General features: G+C 49.1%; 1 protein-coding gene across 5 annotated transcripts in view; it reads right to left on the bottom strand.

The window, feature by feature from the left end:
- Window positions 1–19,299, bottom strand: part of ATP2B4 (ATPase plasma membrane Ca2+ transporting 4) — a 116,948-nt gene extending 97,649 nt beyond the window's left edge. The window contains exon 1 of one of the 5 annotated variants that reach the window (XM_064360258.1): window positions 18,729–19,299. The gene's annotated coding sequence lies outside the window, so the exon portion shown is untranslated. Of the gene's footprint in view, window positions 1–17,879; window positions 18,121–18,728 lie in introns of those variants that run through there. The other 4 variants (XM_064360256.1, XM_064360252.1, XM_064360257.1 and 1 more) reach the window with 4 other exon arrangements.
- Between the last annotated feature and the right edge of the window lie 2,858 nt (window positions 19,300–22,157).

Here is a 22,157-nt window from a genome sequence, read left to right as displayed (position 1 = left end):
TTGGACACCAGAAAGAAGCAAAAAGGGAATCACCACCACTACCAAGATTCCAAATGGAGCCCAGACCTCCTCTCCACCTTGGCATAGTGGCCACAAAAAGTCATACAGAACAGGGCTACAGGGAGCCCCACAAGCTCCCAGCATGAGTCTGAAAAGGGAGAGAGAAAGATGGAGTTTCCTAAGACATGGGTTCAATAATTCTAGGAGATCAATCCCTAAGCCAGGTCTCCTGGGGAACTGGCCATTGTTTCTTTTCACACTCCAGTCACCAGTCACCAAATTCCTAGGAAGATGTCCCCAGTCTCTGTCACTGAAGCCCAGTTGAGCAAGAGAGCTGTGAAATCTTACTTTTAAATATTGGTACCCAACTATAATTAATCTGCATGGTTGTTTGGATAGGAGGAAGCAGAGAATCTTAGAATTGAAACATCCTCTAAGTACATTTAGCCCAAACTATTCATTTTACATATAAACAAACTGAAGCACAGAAAGGTTCAGTGATTTCCCAAAAGTGACAGAACAACTTAAGTGGCTCAAATTCCAGGTCTCCCAACTTCCAGTCTAGAACTCATTTCTCTAGACCACCTGCCTGTCATTAGGAAGCCTTTGCAATTATTCAGGCATGAGATGATGAAGTTTTGAGCAGGCAGTGTGGTCCTGGGAAGGAAAAAGATAAAGCTCACTGTGGTCTACTTGTTTAGAGAAAATTTTCTATTTGTTTACATCCATCCATCCAACCATTCTTTTTTTTTTTTTTTTTTTTAAGACAGAGTCTTGCTCTGCTGCGCTGGCTGGAGTGCCATCATGTGATCTCTGCTTACTGCAATCTCTGCCTCCGGGTTCAAGCGATTCTCCCGCCTCAGCCTCCTGAGTAGCTGAGACTGTAGGCACGTGCCACCACACCAGGCTAATTTTTTTTTTTAGTAGAGACAATTTTTGCCATATTGGCCAAGCTGTTCCTGAACCCCTGATGTTAGGTGACCCACCCTCCTTGGCCTCCCAAAGTGCTGAGATTATAGGCGTGAGCCACTGGGCCTGGCCCATCCATCCATTCTTTACTGATAATCATCTAAGAGCCAGGGAGTGTGCTGAACACTGAGCATACAGGAATGACTAAAGTATCCCTCTCCTTTCAAGTAGCTTTCGGGCTGATGAGTGGGCTCAGTGAAGACGCTGCAGCCAAAACCGAGAAGTCGCTGCATCTCAGAAACCATGCTGCCATAAGCCTGTTCACTTGAACTCTCAGCTAATATTCACATCCTTGTCTGTAAGTCACTTCCTCTGAAAGCATCTCCCATCATTGGATGCCATCCCTCAGAAACTGGGAGGGGACCAGAGAATTCCCCCTGTTCCAAGAGAGCCCGGAGCACTTAAATGATCCATAGGAAGCAGGAGCAAGAACTGCACTTAATGCCAAGCCCCTTCCAGCCATGAAAGGCAAGTTCCAGTTCATGCATTATCTTGGCTAAGCTGCCGTTTCTTGCCAGCTAAAGTCTCTGCGTGGGTGTGTGCTGGGAAAAGCAGGGGAGATTCCAGGCTGAGACTCTCCTGCCTGTTTATCCAGGGGCAGCTCAATTCCAGTGCAGCTGGCAGTTGATCTGGATGACCAAATAATGATAGCACCCTTGGGCTACAGCTTCTACAAAAACAAGAGTGTTGTCACCCAGTCTGACTCCCTCCATCAACAAGAGATTTCCCAGCATTGGCTCCTACAGCATCTACTCTCAGGGGAGGAATGCAGGGCAACAGTAAACAAGGTGAGGTGATTGCAGCTCTCTACCCTCCAGTCTGCCTTATTTCACCGGGAGTCTTCTTGCTCAAATATCAAGCAAAGCCCTAGGGCTGGAACCAAGAAGGTAACCTGTCTCATGGAAATAATGGAGTCCCTGGTCAGCCCCTGCACACCTTTTAATGGAAAATTGCAGGAGGCTGGAGCCTTTGGGCCTTTCCTTACCGGGAAACAATGGGCTATGACCCTTTTATAAATGCACTGAGACCAGCAGGGCAGTGGCTCACGCCTGTAATCCCAGCACTTTGGGAGGCTAAGGTGGGCAGATCAAGAGGTCAGGAGTTCGAGACCAACCTAACATGGTGAAACCCTGCCTCTACTAAAAATACAAAAATTAGCTGGGTGTGGTGGCATGCACCTGTAATCACAGCTACTCAGGAGGCTGAGCAAGAGAATTGCTTGAACCTAGGAGGCAGAGGTTGCGGTGAGCCGAGATCACGCCACTGCACTCCCCGGGTGACAGAGCAAGACTCCATCTCAAAAAATAAAAAAATAAATGCACTGAGGCCAAAGGTTAGCAGGCAGCAGGCGGGCAGGCTGGTGCCAGGCTCCATGGAAAAGGAAGGGAGAAATGGAGGGAAAAAAGAGGAAAAATTAAAATTCAGTAACTACTCTGGCTCATAGTAACGAGCCAGGCACTCAGAGCATGTATCACTCTTCATTTGTGTGTGTTCACATTTTCCAGTGGAAACTGAGTCTGAGAGCCTAAATAATTTGTCCACGGTCACATAGCTGGCCAGGCAAACTTGAACCCAGTTCCATCAGACTCCCTCAAATCTGCACTTTTATATAACACCACCTGCTGGGATTGGAAGGACTAAACTGTGTGATTTAGGACACAGGGCATTGTTATACAGAAAGGCACAGGAAGGGATTCAGGATTTGGTAAGCTCTGACCCCAGGGGCTGAAAACTCAGTGGAAATTAGCATTCTTTTCTCTATCAATAAAGGACCTCAGTATCCTGTTTCCTAGTCTGGGTAAATGGATTTTCCAGTGTTAAGGAAATCTCCTTTCACCTGCTCTTCTCACAGGGCTAAATGGCTTAGGTCAGATACACAAAGAGTAAACACAGATAAATCCAGGGACATACTTTCTTTCAGGCTTTTCTATATTGCTCCTCTAAAGTCCCCCATCAAAGTAGACTATGAAGCCAGGTGCGGTGGCTCACGCCTGTAATCCCAGCACTTTGGGAGGCAGGGACAGGAGGATGCTTGAGCCCAGGAATTTAGGACCAGCCTGAGCAACATAGCAAGACCCATTTCCAAACAAACAAAAATTTAAATTATTTTTATTATTTTTTGAGACAGAGTCTCGCTCTTTTGCCAGGCACCAGGCTGGCGTGCAGTGGCCCGATCTCAGCTCACTGCAACCTCTGCTTCCTGGCTTCCAGCAATTCTCCTGACTCAGCCTCCTGAGTAGCTGGGACTACAGGCGCCCACTACCACGCCCAGCTAATTTTTGTATTTTAGTAGAGACGGGTTTCGCTCTGTTGGCCAGGATGGCCTCGATCTCCTGACCTCATGACCCGCCTGCCTCGGCCTCCCAAAGTGCTGAGATTACAGGCATGAGCCACCAGGCCCAGCCTCTAAATTAATTTTTTAATTAAACAAAATTGGGAACATGTTGCATAATGAGATTTTGATTTAATTTTTTTCCTACCCAATACTAGATCATGAGCATTTTCCCAGATCACAAAGAATTGGTCACAAGTCAGCCCCAAACGGAGTCCAGTGGAATCCAATGATAGCAGGCAACCAGAGGCAAAGTGCCTGTGGTTTTAGAAGGGAAATAAAGAAGCTGATGGACCAGGCAAGGTGGCTCATACCTGTAATCCCAGCACTTTGGGAGGCTGATGCTTGAGGCTAGGGTTTTAAGACCAGCCTGGGCAACTTAGTGAGACTCCATCACACACACACACACAAAAATTAGCCACCTAATTTTTTTAAAAAAAATGCACACCTGTAGTCCCAGCTACTCAGGAGGCTGAGTCAGGAGGATCCCTTGAGCCCAGGGCTTGGAGGCTACAGTGAGCCATGATGACACCACTACACTCCAGCCTGGGTGACAAAGTGAGATCCTGTCTCTAAAAACCAAAAACAAAACAATACAAAACAAAAACAAAAACAAAAAGCAAACAAAACATAGTATACTGTGGGGGTTAGGGACCAGAAGCACCCAGAGGCTTACCCCACTGGTCCTGGGCTCATTGTCTGAGTCCTTTCTCTCTCTGACTTTGGGAAGCCTGGGGGTACAAAAGTTACCAAAGCAAAATCCACTCAACAATTTTTTACTGAGTACTCACTATGTGCCAAATACTGTTCTAGGTGCTTGGGATATATCAACAAACAAGACGAAGATCCTTGCTCTCACGGAGCTTATCTTCCAGGAGAGTAAATAACCTTTTTTGTATATCAGAAAGGCCATGAGCTTTGGTGTCAGGCCTGGGTCAGATATCAGCCCCAACCCTAAGGAGCCAGATGATCTCTGGGCAAGCTATTTAAGTCAGTGTTAGCTTTCTTACCTGTAAAATGGGAACAAAGCATGTTGTAGGAGTGTCGTAAGGATTACAGACAATGCATATTAATTGCCTGGCACACAGCAGGTTTCAAAAGTGGTTAATATTATTTTTCCAGTCCCAGCTGAATCCATGAATTCTGGGACAACTGGCATGCCCTCTTATTTATTGGCTTCCACCAAAGCATTATTATTATTGTTATTATTATTATTTTGAGACAAAGTCTTGCTCTGTCACCAGACTGGAGGGCAGTGGCATGATCTCGGCTCACTGAAACCTCCGACTCCCTGGTTCAAGCGATTCTCCTGCCTCAGCCTCCTGAGTAGCTGGGATTATAGGCACACGCCACCACGCCCAGCTAATTTTTGTAGTTTTAGTAGAGATGGGGCTTCACCATGTTGGCCAGGATGGTCTCAATCTTCTGACCTCGTGATCTGCCAGCTTCAGCCTCCCAAAGTGCTGGGAGTCAATGTGCCGGCCCAGAGCATTATCTTTAAGATATCCTAGAGATACTCCGGGGTGTGGTAAAGAACATAGCTGGGTTTGAATCAACCTAAGACCAGTGAATTTTCCCTCTAGAAATGTCTGCTCCCACCCCTAGCCCTGATGCAAAAGATAGGCCTGATTAGTCTCCTTCCCCTACCACAAGCCACAGACCACTGGAGTGCAGTGGACATCAGATCTAAGCTGGAATCAGCATCGGTTAGCGTTTGGACTGAGAGACTGAGTTAATTTACTTTGGAGAGCTAAGCGCGAAGGCCACATGGGCTGAGAGATTGAACCTACTGCCTGGTTCACCCACAACAGGTCCTGTGCTTGTGGATGAAAGAGCAGGAGCCCATCTGTGAAGAAGAGAGAGAGTGCTACGGCTCCAGGATGTAGGTGTGGCTGACAGAGGGCTATACCTTCCCCAGTGAAGTTCTGTGCTATTTCCCTGGAACGTTCTAATAAAGCTCCCTTTTACTTTTGCTTCTTTGAGTAGGCTTCTGTTCTCACAACCAGACGATCTCCAAGACAAAGCCTGTACCTATCTCAGAAGGTGGTTGTTGTGACATAATTTGGAAGCATCTGGCATTTAGTCGACATTTGATAAAAGCTGTTGAAACTCCCCATGTTCTTGTCAACCAGTCAGTCACTCAGCCATGGAAAGAGGAAATCTATACATGAGCTAAACTAAGGGTGCATCTTAGCCTTACGTTTTATGAACATCTTCATCAATGTGGAAAATGAAGACAATGCTAGTATCGACCTCACTGTTCGCTGAGAATATTAAATGAGATGATTCAAGTTTAATACCTATCACATAAATAATAAATGCTAGTTCAGATTATTACTTCTACTGTTGTCATTGTTATTTAAGATGTGACGAGAGCTGGGCACAGTAGTTCACACCTCTAATCCCAGCACTCAGGGAGGCTGAGGTGGGCAGATCGCCCGAGATCAGGAATTTGAGAGCAGCCTGGGCAACATGGCGAAACCCCATCTCTACTAAAAATACCAAAAAAAAAAAAAAATTAGTCAGGCATGGTGGCATGTACTTATAGTCCCAGTTACAAGAGAAGCTGAGGTGGGAGAATCACCTGACCCCAGGAAGTCGAGGTTGCAGTGAGCCATGATTGCACCATTGCACTCCAGCCTGGGCGATGACAGTGAGACCCTGTTTCAAGAAAAGATGCAACAGGTGTTGCTTTAGGTCTCAATGTAGGCAAGGAGGGAGAATGCAGTGAGAGCAGGAGTGGGAGCAGACAGTGAGAGAACAAGAGGGGAGTGGGGAATAGGAAGAGAGGGTCGCTGGAATCATAAGAGTTATGTGTATCTAGCACTTTAATGTGTATGGGATGCTTGCACCTGCAATACCTTATTTGTCTGTCATACACTCTATGGGGTAGATGACAAAAGGGGATATCATACAAACTTTAAAGAGGGCAAAACTGAGGCTAGGTGCAGCTGTGTATAGCATGTACCAACTGAAGCTGAATCCACTCCTTTATCCTTTGTACCACATTGCCGCTGAAAGTAGGGATTAAGAGACTGAAATGAGAGGTAGGGACTAGAGGAGGAACTGGAGGGCTTCTCTGGAGATGTATTGTTTTATTTCTCAGTACCATTTGGATTCCTCTGGGCATCCCAGCAACAGAACGTCTCCACCCATCAGAGGCAGAGGCTCCAGATGTAAGCAGGAGATGGAAAGTCAGGCAACACTGGGAGGCCAGTGAAGCGGCTGAATAAACCAGGCTGGACCCACACCCGGCTTCGGCACCATGTCCTGGTCCGGGAGGAGGCCTCCCTTAGCAAAGGACAAGGGCAAGCCCTTTACCATTCAGGCCATGGTCTCACTGCTAACACCGGCTGCTGCCCTGCAATGACCTCCAAAGCCCCTCCTAGCTCCGTTGTGTATGGGGTCTAGATCTTACCTCCCTGAAGTCAAGGGTTAAATGTGCTCTCCAGGGAAACAAATGCAAATTCCTTGGAGCACTACCAACAAGCAGGGCTTGCAGTGAGTCCCAGGCTTGGGATAGTCATCCCTGAGCTTAAGGGCAGTACTGCTTAGCCCTTCCTTTGCCTCCTGGATACCACTGCTTCCCAAACCCTTAACGTAGTGCTTGGCATATGGTCTGTGCTCGCTTCATGTCTGTTGGATAAATAAATGGGTAAGTGAACAAGCAAATGAATGACAGATTGGCTCAGGCAATCAAATCAGCCTGTGCTGTCACATTATGGTGGCCCCACTCTCTTGACTCTTAGACCCCAAATCAGAGCTCAGCAGCCAACCTGACTTAGCTACTAAGGAAGAATGGAGATAATGGTGCTTCCCCTCTGCACTTCCTCTGGCCTTTTGAAAGAGCCACGCCCTGAGGAAAGGGTAGGGCCAAGAACACCCTGGCAGGAGGAGGTTACTGCCTGCCTCATTCCAGGACTTCTGCCTCCCCTCTCAATTACCCTGCCTCACTCAGCTCCAGGCCCAGTGTGCGGGTAGGAGCTGTGGAGGGGACTGTTAGGAGCTGCATGGTGATGACCTTAATTTTTTTTTTTTTTGAGATGGAGTTTCACTCTTGTTGCCCAGGCTGGAATGGATTATAGGCATGCGCCACCACACTCAGCTAATTTTGTATTTTTAATAGAGACAAGGTTTCTCCATGTTGGTCAGGCTGGTCTTGAACTCCCAACCTCAGGTGATCTGCCTGCCTCAGCCTCCCAAAGTGCTGGGATTACAGGCGTGAGCCATGGTGCCCAGCTAATGACCTTAATTGTTAATAATAACAGCACGGCACCTCTATGGTTTCTAGAATCTGTCTTCCAAAGTGCTCCTAGCACATGACCTCACATCATCCTGAGAGGGACAGGGATGGTTCTCTTTGCCATGTGGGTAGAGACATCGGGTACCAGGGAAGTTTGGAAGTTTGGTGTTGATTTGGTCACGTAGTGTTGCAATGATGGGGTTGAGGACCCAGTCTTGGAGTGGGGAGAACTGGGCTCTACCCCCAGGTCTGCCTCAAACTCACCCAGTGTCTTTGGGCAAGTCTTGAGGTTCCAGTTCTCTGTCCATCTCAAGTGCCTGTCTCAATAAAATGAGCCTGATGACCAGTCCAAAGTCTGGTGACCGGCCTCCCCTGTATCAGGTCAGAAAGCTCCTGGAATGGATGCTTGCTGTGCCTGTCCTTGCATCCTAACAGATGTCATATGAGTGCTTCCCACAAAGAAGGCTGTAATACAGACGGCAGGGAGAAAACATCAAAAAATCATCCTAATGGTCCATGAGTGCCAGGAGAGCAGACAGGCGGCAGGCCGCCGCTGAGGCCAGATGCCATCCTGCCCACAGTACCCACGCTGGCTCAGACAAAGGCTGGAGGCCTTCCAGCGGGTGGGAGCAGACAGCCTCCCTCACCTGCCAGAGCACCCGACTCTCCAGGATGTTCCGAGTGTCCTCAGTCAGGATGCAGCAGCACACCCCTTCCTCCCCATCTCTCCTCCCCTCCTCCATCAAATCTTTCCTTTCTCTTTCAAATCCTGTTTGGCAATCACCTCCTCCATGAATAATTTCCAGTTGAGCCCTGCCAAATTCTGCTCTTTATTCCCACTAACACCCCTTCAACCCCCAGCCATCCTATTAGCAGCTACCAGCCATCCCTAAGTCATGTGTCCCTGTGCCAGATGAGACTTCAAGTGCATGTTTCTGCTCTTGTCTTCCACTAGACAGGGGACGAATAGGGCCAGTATTTCCTATTTCTTCCTTTCTTAAATTTTCCTCTGTCTTCAGCTCCCAAGATACGAAGCAGGGCATTCAGGACACAAGAATAGCAGACTACAGATGGATGGTACATTCCTCTCTACCTCGGGCAGCTTCCCCGGCCACCTGCCAGGAAGGCTAATGCTAGAATCTCAACCAGAGTCCAGACAAGGCCTCTGCCAACACATCTACCTCCAGGGCTGAAAGTCTGGATTGGGATGGAGGGTAAGTTGGCCTAGCAGCTGGCAACTTTGCCCAAATTTCTAATTCAACCCACAGCTCAGGTGAAAACCTAATCTCTCCAGCTCAAAGCACGGACTGCAATCCCACTGACATTATTCCAGTGTAGAGTAATATTGTTAGGTTGAGCTACACGAAATTGCCTTTGTAGGTCAAAAGTGGTTGTATATTGGCATTTCCATATGGTTCAATCTAATAACTTTTTGGGGGATCATGTGCCCTAGAAAATAGGAAACTTTGTGAAAGTCTGAATTTCTCTACCCCTAGCTAATATTCCTTAGTTTCTGGCCTAGAACATAGCAGAATTGCAGCCTTGGAAGGTACTTCCTAATTGAAGTTCCCAGCAGGTGGAGGTGGGAAGTCTTAGAACCTGGTCCACTCCCAAACCTCAACGGTGGCAGTCCAAAGGCACAGGCCTTTTGGTCTCTTTTCCCCTTGTCATCCTGGGCAGAAGGATGGGACTTGGCTGCAAGTTGTCACATTGTGCTAGACTCTATTTGTGACAAGAGTTTGATTTGGGCATTGAGAGTTTCACTCCTTTGTTTTCTTTTGTTTTTTTTTTTTTTTTAATTTTTGTTTGAGACCGAGTTTTGCTCTGTCGCCCAGGCTGGAGTGCAATGACACGCTCTCGGCTCACCGCAACCTCCAACTCCCAGGTTCAAGCAATTCTCCTGCCTCAGCCTCCCAAGTAGCCGGGATTACAGGTGTGCACCACCAAGCCTGGCTAATTTTGGTATTTTTAAGTAGAGACCAGGTTTCACCATGTTGGTCAGGCTGGTCTTGAACCCCTGACCTTCTGATCTGCCCGCCTCAGCCTCCCAAAGTGCTGGGATTACAGGTGTGAGCCACCGCACCCGGCTCACTCCTTTGTTTTCTATAGAAGAGGAGGGTCTTAGGCCGGGAGTGGTGGCTCACACCTGTAATCCCAGCACTTTGGGAGGCTGAGGTGGGCGGATCACAAGGTCAAGAGATCGACACCATCCTGGCCAACATAGCGAAACCCCATCTCTACTAAAAATACAAAAATTAGCTAGGCATGGTGGCTTGTGCCTGTAGTCCCAGCTACTAGGGAGGCTGAGGCAGGAGAACTGCTTAAACCCGGGAGGCAGAGGTGGCAATGAGCCAAGATGGTGCCATTGCACTCCAGCCTGGTGACAGAGCGAGACTCCGTCTCAAAAATAAATAAATAAAAAATAAAGGAGAGGAGGATCTTGAATCAGCAATGTCTGTATGTCCAAACTTGGTTTCATGTAACAGTGCAGTAGATAAAGGCCCAGAGATATTCCCTGCTTCAGTCAAGGCTACACAGCAGACAAAAGTCCAGATGACCAGTTTTCTGACTTCCAGTCCCGTGCTCTTCTGGCAAGCCTGGCAGCTCACTAGAACAAACTCCTCCCTGTCTGCCCCCTTCCAACTTCCTGGCTCCTGCTCTTTCAGGCTCCCTCACCAACACAGAAGGGGAATTGACCAAAGGATCAATGGCCCTCGCCTACATAAAAAGAATCCTGAGTCATGTAGGGACTAGCCACAGGGTTTCCAGGAGAAGACAGACATAGAGAGAGAGTAAGAAGCCATCCTGGAAACTCAATCTCTCTCTAGAGCCAGGATGAGGATGGGGAGGGAGGCGGGGTGAGTAGCACAATGATTTGAGTCAATGACAGGACAGTCAGGTGTGCCATCCTTGCCAAGGGAGTGCCTAGAAGGGCTTGCTTAGCCCAGGCATGAAGGCTCAGGGCAGGCACTGCTTGCTGGGTTCTTTCAGAATCACCTAATTAGAGAATGCTAAGTGACGCTAAAGGTTTGGTCAGCACCAACCTCTGGACTGTTTGGTGAATTTCTTCTCTTACACCTGGACCCCCCTCCTCAAGAGGTAGGTGGGTGACTCCAGAAGCCCTCAGTCCCCAGCCTCCCTCAGCTGGCTCCATGGCATGGTGGAAGAATGCCTGTGATCCTGCCTCCTTTTGTGGCCCACCCATCAGGGACCAACTGCTCCCATCTGGACAGAAGAGCCTGTGGGTGGGGAGCAGTGAGGGTGGGAAGGAAGGCTTCCTGAGGAAGAGTACTTTCTCAAAAGATCCCTCTGTGTGCTCCATGGGGACTCTCAGTACTCAAGAGCTTAGAAAAGACACTCCTCTTGGTCAGGAGTTGCGCAGTTAGGTGAGAAGAGACCAGGAATCTAGGAGTGCCTCTGGCATTGACATCTCTCTCTGGCTAAGTATTTTGAAAAATTTCAGAACCTGAAAGCTAAAAAAAAAAAATAGCACAATAGACAACTGTAGACCTTTCACTTAGTTTCACCATTTAAAAAATTTGTTTATTATTTATTTTTGAGACAGGGTCTCACTCTGGCAACCAGCTGAAGTGCAGTGTCATGATCATGGTTCACTGCAGCCTTGACCTGTTGGGTTCAAGTTATCCTCCTGCCTCAGCCTGCTGAGCAGCTAGGACTACAGACAGGTGCGCAGCCACCGCCTAGCTAACTTTTTATTTTGTAGAGATGGAGTCTGGCTATGTTGTCTGTCTCTACAAAAAAAAAAAAAAAAAAATTAGCCAGCCATTGTGGCGCGCACCTGCAGTCCCAGTTACTTGGGAGGCTGAGGTGGGAGGATTGCTTAAACCTGGGAGTTTGAGGCTGCAGTGAGCTATGACTGCACCACTGCACTCCTGCTTGGGTGACAGAACAAGACCCTGTTTCAAAAATAAATGGGGGCCAGTTGTGGTGACTCATGCCTGTAATCCCAGCACTTTGGGAGGCTGAGGAGGGCGGATCACCTGAGGTCGGGAGTTTGATACCAGTCTGACCAACATGGAAAAACTCCGTTGCTACTAAAAATACAAAATTAGCCAGTCCTGGTGGCATGTGCCTGTAATCCCAGCTACTCGGGAGGCTCAGGCAGGAGAATCACTTGAACTCGGGAGGTGGAGGTTGTGGTGAGCTGAGATTGTGCCATTGCACTCCAGCCTGGGTAACAAGAGTGAAACTCTGTCTCAAATAAATAAACAAATAAAATTTTTTAAAAAATGGGGCCGGGTGTGGTGGTTCATGCCTATAATCCCCACGCTTTGGGAGCCTGAGGCAGGTGAGTTGCTTGAGCCCAGGAGTTTCAGACCAACCTAGGTAACATGGCGAAACTCTGTCTTTGCAAAAAATACATCTACAAAAAACACATATATGAAACTCATATTTGTCAATTAAAAATTAAATTAAAAAAAATTTTTTTTGAGAGGAAGTTTTGCTCTTGTTACCCAGGTTGCAGTGCAATGGTGTGATCTTGGCTCACCACAACCTCTGCCTCCTGGGTTCAAGAGATTCTCCTGCCACAGCCTCTGGAGTAGCTGGGATTACAGGCATGCGCCACCACACCTGGCTAATTTTGTATTTTCAGTAGAGACAGGGTTTCTCCTTGTTGGTCAGGCTGGTCTCAAACTCCCAATCTCAGGTGATCTGCCTGCCTCAGTCTCCCAAAAAATTAAATTAAATTTAAAGAAAAATTTTGTCATTACTGTAAGGCCGGTTGCCTTGCCGGGAGCTCGGATGCACACCCCTCCCCCCTTTTTTCCGAAAGCTCGAACATGCTCGAGTTGTTCCCTTTTCCCCTTCTTGCACAGCCTGGCTTTCCCTTAAAGAACCCAGTATGCAAGCGGAGTCTTGTGATTCTAGCCAATAGCAGCCGAGTCTTTCTAGCCAATAGCAGCCGAGTAATTCTAACCAATAGCAGCCAAGTTCTGTATGCAAACAAAGGCTTGTAACCTTATCCAATAGTAGTCCTGCTCTCCCACAACCAATCGAGCTCCTTCACTCCCTATAAAACCCCACATCTGAGAGGAATCCGTGTGACTTCTCTGGCCTCTCCTGTTGGACTGCGGAACCTCGCCCAGGAGCCGATTAAATTTCTTTATTCCAATAACTGGTCTCAGTTGCCTCATTCGAACCTCGCTTGCTTCATTCAAACCTTACAATTACTACTAGATTTTATTAGTTGGCATTTACTTTTTTTTTTTTTTTTTAAACAGAGTCTTGCTCTGTTTCCCAGGCTGAAAGTGCAGTGGTGCAATCTTGGCTCACTGCAACTTTTGCCTCCTGGGTTCAATCGATTTCCGGCTAATTTTTATATTTTTAGTAGCAACGGGGTTTCACCATGTTGGGCAGGCTGGTCTTGAAATCCTGACCTCAAGTGATCCATCTGCCTGGGCCTCTCAAAGTGCGAGGATTACAGGCATGAGCTACCACACCCAACTGGCATTTACTTTTTAATTTTTTGAGACTGAGTCTTGCTTTATCACCCATTCTGGAGTGCAGTGTCATGATCAGATCTCATGGGAGCCTCAAACTCCTGGGCTCAAAAGATCCTCCTGCCTTGGCCTCCCAATGTGGGAGGATTACAGGAGTGAGGTCTTGTGCCTGGCCTAGTTGGCATTTGTATTCAGAGTTTTCCCTCCCTGCTCCTCCCTGCCCATGTCAAAACAGACTCAAGGAATTTTTAATATTCAATGTGTTACAATCTATTACCATTATCCTTCTGAATGTTCAATGTGTTTCAAAGGTTGGCAGGAGCCCCTTTAAGCCAGCACCTGTGCCAACATGTCATGACACGAGCATCTTCTAGTTTCTGGCACAACATAGTTCACTTTCCCAGTCTCAGACTTGGAATTAGTCATTTCTTTAAGGAGCACTGTTCCCCACAACCTTCCCTGTGGGAAGTGGTACTTAGAAATAAAAATCCAGGTACTGGGTGTATTCAGTGCTACTAGGCAGCATTATTTCTAGACCCTTTCAATGGCCAGACCGACAAGATATACAAAAAGCCCCACAAGATTCTTCTTCCCCATCCCCCATTCCATACTTATATCTCTCTTTTTCCATAGTGAGACTCTGATTTCTAGTAATATCACCATAGTTACTCATTTCATCTATCCTACAATAAACAAAACATAGTTTCCAATTTATGACACCAATACCACGACCAATAACATATCTACCAAGGTGAAGATTTCTTTGTAGTTTTTTTTTTTTTTTTACTTAAAATATAAATTCCACAAAGAATATAGAATCAGAGTATTCAGCTTAAAAAGTACTTAAATTAATTCTTTCTTTTGTAATCAAATTGATATTTGGTTAGAGTTACTGCTTCTGTTGTGGTTAGCTTTATGGTTGCTTTTTCTTTCTTGAGGAGGTATTTTAATTTTTGAAAGATGTAAATAGTTTACATAGACAGGAATGGGAATGGTTATCCTTTTACTAGTTCAAAAATTAAAATGGTGGCCGGGCACGGTGGATTATGCCTGTAATCCCAGCACTTTGGGAGGTCGAGGTGGGTGGCAAGCTCAGGAGTTCAAGACCAGCGTGGGCAACACGGTGAAACCCCACCTCTACTAAAATACAAAAAATTAGCCAGGCGTTGTGCCTGTAATCCCAGCTACTCAGGAGGCTGGAACAGGAGAATTGCTTGAAGCCAGGAGGCAGAGGTTGCAGTGAGCTGAGATGACACCATTGTTCTCCTGTCTGGGCGACGGAGCAAGGCTCCGTTTAAAAAGAAAAAAAAAAACCACCTTGTATATATCTTTCCACATTTGTGAATGAGCATCTTCTGGATAAATTTCTAGAAGCAGGATTTCTGGGTAACTGCGTATGCAGTTTTGCTGGATATTGCTAGCTTCATTGAGGGTGTACTACTGGTTTATACTCCTGGCGTTGATTCTGCAACCTTGGGAGATCTTGCTATGAGGTGTTCTAAGCTGAGAGATTCTTTGAACCTAGCTGAGCATCTTTGACCTCCCTACCAATGAACTCTCAACTCCCTTTTTCACACACCAAGTGAAGCAGCAAGAAGCTTTGCAAGAGGAAGAGGGTCTTATTAATCCCATCCCAGTTCATCTTCCTAGAGCTGTCCCAGGGATTTGTGCATGAAACTCGGGAAGCTAGAGCAGAGGTGAGTGATGAGGCTGAGGATCTCAGGCAGACAGGAACTGGGGTGAGGGGAGGTAGAAATGGGGGCTCTGCTCCTTAACACCTATGTTCTCACCCCTTTTCTTTCCTTTGGCCTCTCCACTATCCCTTCACACATAGACTGCCTGTCAACAGCTTCTTCCCTGACCCAGAGCCCTTGGCTCTGGTTCTCACTAGAGCCTGCCTGGTTTCCCTCCTCAGCCCACGTTCACGTAGGCTGAACACAGAGGACCGGCTTAAGGTAGAGGCGGAAATAGAAAGTCCCTGTCATTTCTGTTTTAACATGTGCAGAGGAAGTAAGTCAGTGGAACAAGAATGGCTCACACAAGGGAAAGAGGAAAGAGGACACAAAGATAGATGCTGGCAGAGGAAGCCAAGGGCAAAACATTCCACGCAAGCATTTTGGACTCCAGCCCCAGGGCCTGCTCTAATCCTACGACCTGCAGAAAAGGGGAAATGATCGGAGAAAGCTTGTCATCCCAGTATGACAAGTCAGGGGCCTTGCTTTTCTCCTCCCTCTTTCCTTCTCACCCCTACCCACCAAATACCGACTGGGGAAGACAGGAACCAATGCTGGTCTAAGAAGCAGGGGACTGGGCTTGGTGGGGAGCCTTGCCTGAGGGGCATCCTTGGAGGGAAGAATTCAGATGGCCTGAAGAATCCTTCTAGGGAAGGGCAGTTAAGACTCTGGGTGGGGTGTTCCCCTACAAGGTCAAACCCTTGGGGCTAATCTAACCTCAGCCAAACAGATTTTTAGGGGTTTGGCTAACTGGGTTTGTCTTGGTCATTCTGGGGACCAAGAATGAACAAGATCCTTTCTTCTGTCCAATGCTTAGTGGGTCTGCAATATTCTTTCCTAGTGGGAAGGGCTGATCCATGTCTTTGGGTGCCAGGAGCATTGAAAAAAAAGAAAGAAAAGGGCCCATCTGGGTTCTGGAGTTTTGGAGGGAAACTAAATCCTTGAATAAGAGGCGGTTTCCGGTGGAAGGAGTGACCTGCTGACAGGTGGCTGGGAGCAGCCCAGCCCCTGTTCCACTGGGGACCTCCCAGTCAGTGGGAGTGGGGAAGAGTAAAGCCTCCCGATATCCTGGCCCAGGACGTCCAGCGCCTACACCCTGCCTTACCTCTTCCAGCACCCACACCCAGCAAATTCTAACTGCTCTCCTTCCGCCCCTAACTGGGCCCTCCTATTTTGGTTTTCTACTGACAAAGACCACAGCAATGTGATAAATGTGCCTAGCCACGCCCTGTCACCTCTACCGTGGAGGCCAGACAGCTGGTTAGGAACCCGCTGGCATCAGGCTGATTCCAAGGCCCCCCCAAACTGCCTGTATTCTCTCAGCGCGCACTGACCCAGAGCTCTAACGTCCCAGGCTCGGCGCTGGGCGCTGGGCGTCCCGGGGGTAAGACGGGCTGCGCGCCTCCCACTTGACCTTGAATCCCGAGACGTGGTGGTAAATGGAAGGGAGAAGGGACTGGGGCTCGGCACGACCTGGGAGGCAGGAAGCCTCGGTTCGCAGCTCTGAGCGCATTCTCCTCGGAGTTCAGAGCCCGGGAGGGTGGAGCCCAGCGGCGGAGAGGCTGGCGGGGCGGGGTCGCAGAGGCCGCCGAGAGCGGAGGGGCCCCGGGGGCGCGCACTCGATCCTGCCCCGAGCCCCGGGGGAAGGGCTGGGGCCGCGGGAGCCGATTCCCCCTTTGGGCGCCACCCCGGGCTCAAAGCCGCGGGAGCAGGCTCCCCGGTGCGCGCTAAATAACGACCTCCTGGAGAAGCCGTCCCCGAGCCCTTCAGCATCGACCCCTCATGAGATTCCTGAAAATAGGAAGGCCGGCTGCAGGAATAGTGGCACTGTGGGCCCCCACGATGGGAGGCCGCTGCGGAAGCGGCGTGATTTTCGGGGTTGTACCTCAGCAAGATGGTGGCAGGGAGGATGGGACTCCCGAGGCGCAAAGAAATGGATCCCCTCCCTCCAGAACACGGGCGTTCGGTCTGGGGGTCCCTGCCCACTGGGGAAGGCCTCAGGCCCTTCTCGACCAGAATGCAGGTGGGGAAGAGCTGTCTAGCCTACAGCCTGGGGGTGCAGTCAGATCAATCAACACCTCGAAATGAGAATCGGTTCCTGTTGCTTCCCCAGCCCCGAGATGAGCTCGCCGACAAGTCGTTTGCTTCCTTCTCCCCTAGTTTCTCAGCTCTAGCCTTTACCACTCCTCCAAGCCCCGGGCCTGAAAGCAGGTGTTTCCTCCCCGCCAGCCTGATTCGCACAGATTTGTCTGCTTCAGGGTTTAGGGCCCACCTTCCACAACATCCCTTCCCAAGCTGCCACCATCCTTTCTGCCCTCCCAGATTCTGCTTCCCAAGCCACCACCCTCAGCCAAAGAGGGAGACCCTGCTTGTAGGGGAGACCCAGCCCGAGGAAGGAGACCCAGCTCCTAAACGCTAAGGGCCCAGCCCCTCGTCACCCCCAGGCTCCTTTCCTGGGCCTGGCCCAGCCTGGAATGACCCTGGTCTCCTCCCTTCCTGCAGGTAGAGGGCCCAGAGTGGAGGGGTGCATTGCAGGAGGGCCTCCAATGGGAAGAGCTGGAGAAGGGGCAGCTTGGGGAGGAGCTGAAGGAGCGGGGCCAGGGTCTCTAGACTCCCAGACTCCTCACCGAGGAGAGGGGCACTGCAGAATGGGATTTTGTTTCCCTTCCCTCCCTCTGCCCTTCCCCATCCTCAGGGGCCTCAGTTGAGTGCCGGCCTATTTCTTCATCTGACATTCCCCCTGCCCAGCCGGCAGACGCCGGCATCAGGACTGCAAGTTATTGTAAGTCCTGCAGGAATGCCCAGGAGGGAGGTGCCTCTGGCCAGCAGTGCCCACTCCTCTCCCATGATGTGGCTGACCACTCCTGCGCCCTCCACACCCAGCTGGAGAAGAGCGGGTGCCCTCAGGGAGGTGGAGGAGTGTATGAGGTCAGACTGGACTCGGGGAAGGAAGCCAGCAGCCCCCTCTACCAAGAGCGAGCCAAGTATGTGTGTGAGAGAGAGACCGAGAGAGAGGGGAGGGCAGGAAGGACAATCCCGGCCTTAATTCCTAGCTCTTCGGCTAGCCACGGCAGTGACCCAAGACGCTCAGGGACCCGCCCACGGATGCCTGTGGCCCACCCCGTCCACCGAGCACTCACCAGCCCCACAGTCTCCAGCCTCGAAATTGGAAACTTTTCAATTCACCGTTCTCCTTCCTCCCCTTTGGGACCCGCGATGTATGGGGCGGTGCCCTCAGAGACACTCATACAGTTGGTTCTGGACGCTCAGACACACTCAAACAACAGCGGTACGAGGGAACTCCCAGCTTTTTCCACAGCTAATTATAGATGTGAAAGTCTGAGGATGTTTTGCAAGCAGCACAGAGAAACTGCTGAGGTTTCTCTGCAAAGCTAAAGAAATTTCATTTGTGCCCTGTCCTTCCCCACTCCTTCCAACTTCTCCCAGCCCACCTCCACCCCACGGCCCCAGAGTGCCCCTCCCCTAGCTCCCGCTGCAGCCCCTTTCCCTCAGAAGATTTCTTTGGTTCCCCCCTTTTTCCCCCCATCTCTCTTTTGGGCTTTCGAGAAAGGGAACAGACACGGAAAAAATTTTTGCAACAGTTTTCCATCCTGCGTCCCATTCCCAAGCTAAGGGGGAAGGGGAGGACAGGAACAGAATGGGGTGAGGGAGGGGAGATAAATGTCTTTTCCAAGAGCTCAATTTTGGTGTCAAAAAGAGAGTCCCTCCAGTCCTCTAACCCCATAGCCCAGGAATGACAAGAACTAGGAAAAGAACACTTATTCCATTATATGGTTTCTCAGAACTGATAAGAGGTAAAACAGTATTTGACAAATCTGTGCACACACACATATTTTTAAAAACCTTCCAAAACCAGTCTCATGAAACATGCTAGAAAGAGGAAAATCTGGGAGTTTTAGAAGCCATTGAGAGAAAAGAAAGAAACAAAGTTTGCAAATCACAAGTCAATTCATTCTCTGCAAGCCTACCTCTCTTTCTAGCAAAGATCCAGGTTTCTCCAAGCGGGACTCTCCTTCCAGGTTTCCATGGATGGGGGTAGGGTGGGGTGACCACCACCAGTCTCCCCAGTGTGGTAACCAAGCTAGAGATGCTGGCTTTGCTCTCTCGCCTTTCCGGCTAAGGCCGGGGAGTGGACTGGGTCTCCTCCCCCTGCCCTTCCAATGGGAAGGACTGCTCAGGTTCCTGAAAGAAAACGGGTGCAGGGGAGCTAGGCGGGTGTCTGATCTTGCTCTCTTCAGAGGGATGGTTTCCCAGGAAGTTCGTGCCCCCCTCCCAGCCCCCAGCTTTGGACGATCTCAACAGCCGAGCTTTCTTAAGAAAATGCTTATCATGGCAACAGCTCCAGCTAACTCGGACCAGACTCTTGCTCACCAGCTCTCCCCAGGCAGTGCGGGAAGAGAGAGGGGAGGAGCGGGAGCTGGAACAGAGGTGGGACTTGGCACGAGGCCAAAGCATTACTCTACTGTTAAGGTGGCCCGATTTCTGCAGTTGCTTCCTGGTTCGTCTTAAGGGGGAATGAGGAAAGAAAGGGGAGGAATCCTCTCCCCGCTCAGCTTTCTTCGCCGCCCTGGCTCTCACTTGTTGAAAAGAAAGCTGAGTAGGGGTGGAGGAGGTGTGAGGGTGGAGGTGGGGAGTGGATGTGGGTGGCAGTATTCAACGGTTGCTGGGCGGAGGGAAAAAAAAGGAAGCTTCTGCCTGTGGTTGGCTTCCTGCAGCTCCTACTGGCCTCTCCACCCCTTACTCACTTAGATCCAGGACCAAGAAACCCGAGGGGTCCGTGGACACCTGTATGTCCCCTCCCACCTTCCTGCTCCTGTCTGAATAGGGGCTCCTTGGAGAAGGAGAAGAAATTGTTTTGTACACACACACACACACACACACACACACCTCCTCCCCCACACCTATATACAGGTCACGTTTTGTTCCCTCTTGCCCCTGTACCCACCAGAGGTATATTGACAGTGCATGGAAATAGCTGATCCCTTATGACATCAAAAGTCTTGTCTATACAGTATCATTTCTAGTCCTCATGGCAATCTTGAAAGGTACTTATTATTAGCCTCATTTCCTAGCTGAGGAAATTGGGGATTGAGTGACTGGCCCAAGGTTATACATCTGGTTAATGACAGAGCCAACGATTCAAGGCCAAGTCAGACGGACTTCAAAGCCCTTGTACCCTCCTGTACTTGTATCATACCCCGGCACACATTTCCATTTTAATTTGCACACATTCAGACATCCATGCACACTTAGACACAGCCTGTAAACTGTTCATCACACCCCCATACCCACACACCCACCAGAATTGTGCAACAGTGCCACCCATAGATATTGCATAGAACTTTATGGCTTTTTCAAGCACAAACACGCACCATCAGCTGGTTCACACAACAACACATCCTCATCGACTGGCAGGTTCCCACACCGGCCTCAGCAAGCACACTCACTCATGTTTATTCGCTTACGGAAGGCACACTGACAAATATCCCACAGGTTACAGCTATGAGCTATGCTGTGAAGAAGGTGACTGGCCACTACTTCCCAACCTTTTACACAGAGGGTTGAGAAAAGGTCTCTTTGATCCTGTCACCCTAACCCAACAGCTCACACCACCCTTGTACTTCTTTGCTGTCATCCCTGTCCCAGGAAGCAGAGGCACATGCACATGGAGAAACAGAGTTGTGAATTAGACCCAGGGGGTCTGGTTCCCCCTGTCTAATTAGTACCCTTCCAAATTGTCTCTCATTTGGGTCCTCTTTTTTCTCTTCATTTTCTTACCCATTTCTTTTCTTTTTTTTCTTTTTTTTGAGATAGAGTGTCTCTCTGTCACCCAGGCTGGAGTGCAATCGTGCAATCTTGGCTCATTACAATCTCTGCCTCCCAGGTTCAAGTGATTCTCCTGCCTCAGCCTCCTGAGTAGCTTGGACTGCAGGTATGTGCCACCACACTCGGCTAATTTTTGTATGTTTAGTAGAGACGGGTTTTACCATGTTGGCCAGGCTGGTCTCGAACTCCTGACCTCAGGTGATCTGCCTGCCTCCACCTCCCAAAGTGCTGGGATTACAGGCACGAGCCACCATGCCTAGCCTACCTTGTTATTTCTTAATAACTCATCCATATCCTATTTCTGAGCTACAGAAAGTTAGACAAAAGTAATGTTTTTAGACTGGTTGGGCTGGGCTCAGAACTCAGAGTTCCTCAATGTGAGGCTGGAGATTGCCTGCTGCCATCTGAAAACAAAATCCAAAATAAACCCTGGCCAGGCTCAGTGGCTCATGCCTGTAATTCCAGTATTTTGGGAGGCTGAAGCGAGAGGGTGACATGAGGCCAGATTTCAAGATCAGCCTGGGCAACATAGCAAGACCCACCCCATCTCTACAAAAAAATTAAAAACAAGAAAAAAAAAAAATAAGCCCCTGCTGGTGCTTGTGCCTCTCCCTGCCAGCAGCCGAAGAAAGCTGCAGGGGTAGGGGGAGATTTTAGGGCCACGATCTATGGAAACTATGGATTGTTTGGTCCTTTTTACCTAGTGATTGAATGTCTCACCCTCAAGGCACTTACAGGACACTAAATGTGACCTCTGTTCTCATTTCAGCCTCTTGCAACTCCTCTGGTCACTCCCACCTTCCCAGGGCATTTCAAGGACAGAGGTGCTTCCTTCCTTCCTTCCTTCCTTCCCTCCCTTTTCTTTTCTTTCTTTCCTTCCTTCCTCTTTCTTTCTTTCTCTTTCTTTCTTTCCTTCTCCTTCTTTCTCTTACCCTCCCTTTCTCCCTCCCTCCCTTCCTTCCTCCCTTCCTTCCTTTCTTTCTTCCTTTTCTTTCTTTCTTCTTTCTTCTCCCTCCCTTCCTCCCTTCCTTCCTTTTTTCTTTCTTTCTCTCTTTCTTTCCTTTCTTTCTTCTTTCTTTCTCTTTTCCTTCCCTCTTTCCTCCTTCCCTCCTTCCTTCCTTCCTTCTTTCCTTCTTTCCTGCCTTCCTCCCTTCCTCTCTTCCTTTCTCTCTCCTTTCCTTCCTTCCTCTCTCTCTTCCTTCCCCCTTCCCTCCCTCTCCCTTCTTTCTTTCTTCCTTCCTTCCTTTCTTTCCTTTTTTTTTTTCTCTTTTTTCTTTTTTTTAAATTTTTTTATTATTATTTTTTTAAAGACAGGGTTTCACCATGTTGGTCAGGCTGGTCTTGAACTCCCAACCTCAGGTGATCCGCCTGCCATGGCCTCCAAAGTGCTTGGATTACAGGCGTGAGCCACCATGCCCGGCCCCTTTCTTTCCCTTCCTTCCCTCCTTCCTTTCTTCCATTCTTCCTTCCTTCCTTCGTTATGGGTCTCCCTAGGTTGCCCAAGCTGGTCTTAAACTCCTGGCCTCAAGTGATCCTCTCACCACAGCATTCCAAGAAACCGAGACTATGGG

This window comes from Aotus nancymaae, unplaced genomic scaffold (assembly GCF_030222135.1).
Source record: "Aotus nancymaae isolate 86718 unplaced genomic scaffold, 86718_ANA_hifiasm-v0.15.2.pri h1tg000039l, whole genome shotgun sequence".
Lineage (NCBI taxonomy): Eukaryota > Metazoa > Chordata > Mammalia > Primates > Aotidae > Aotus > Aotus nancymaae.
This window is presented reverse-complemented; position numbering and strand designations above follow the sequence as displayed.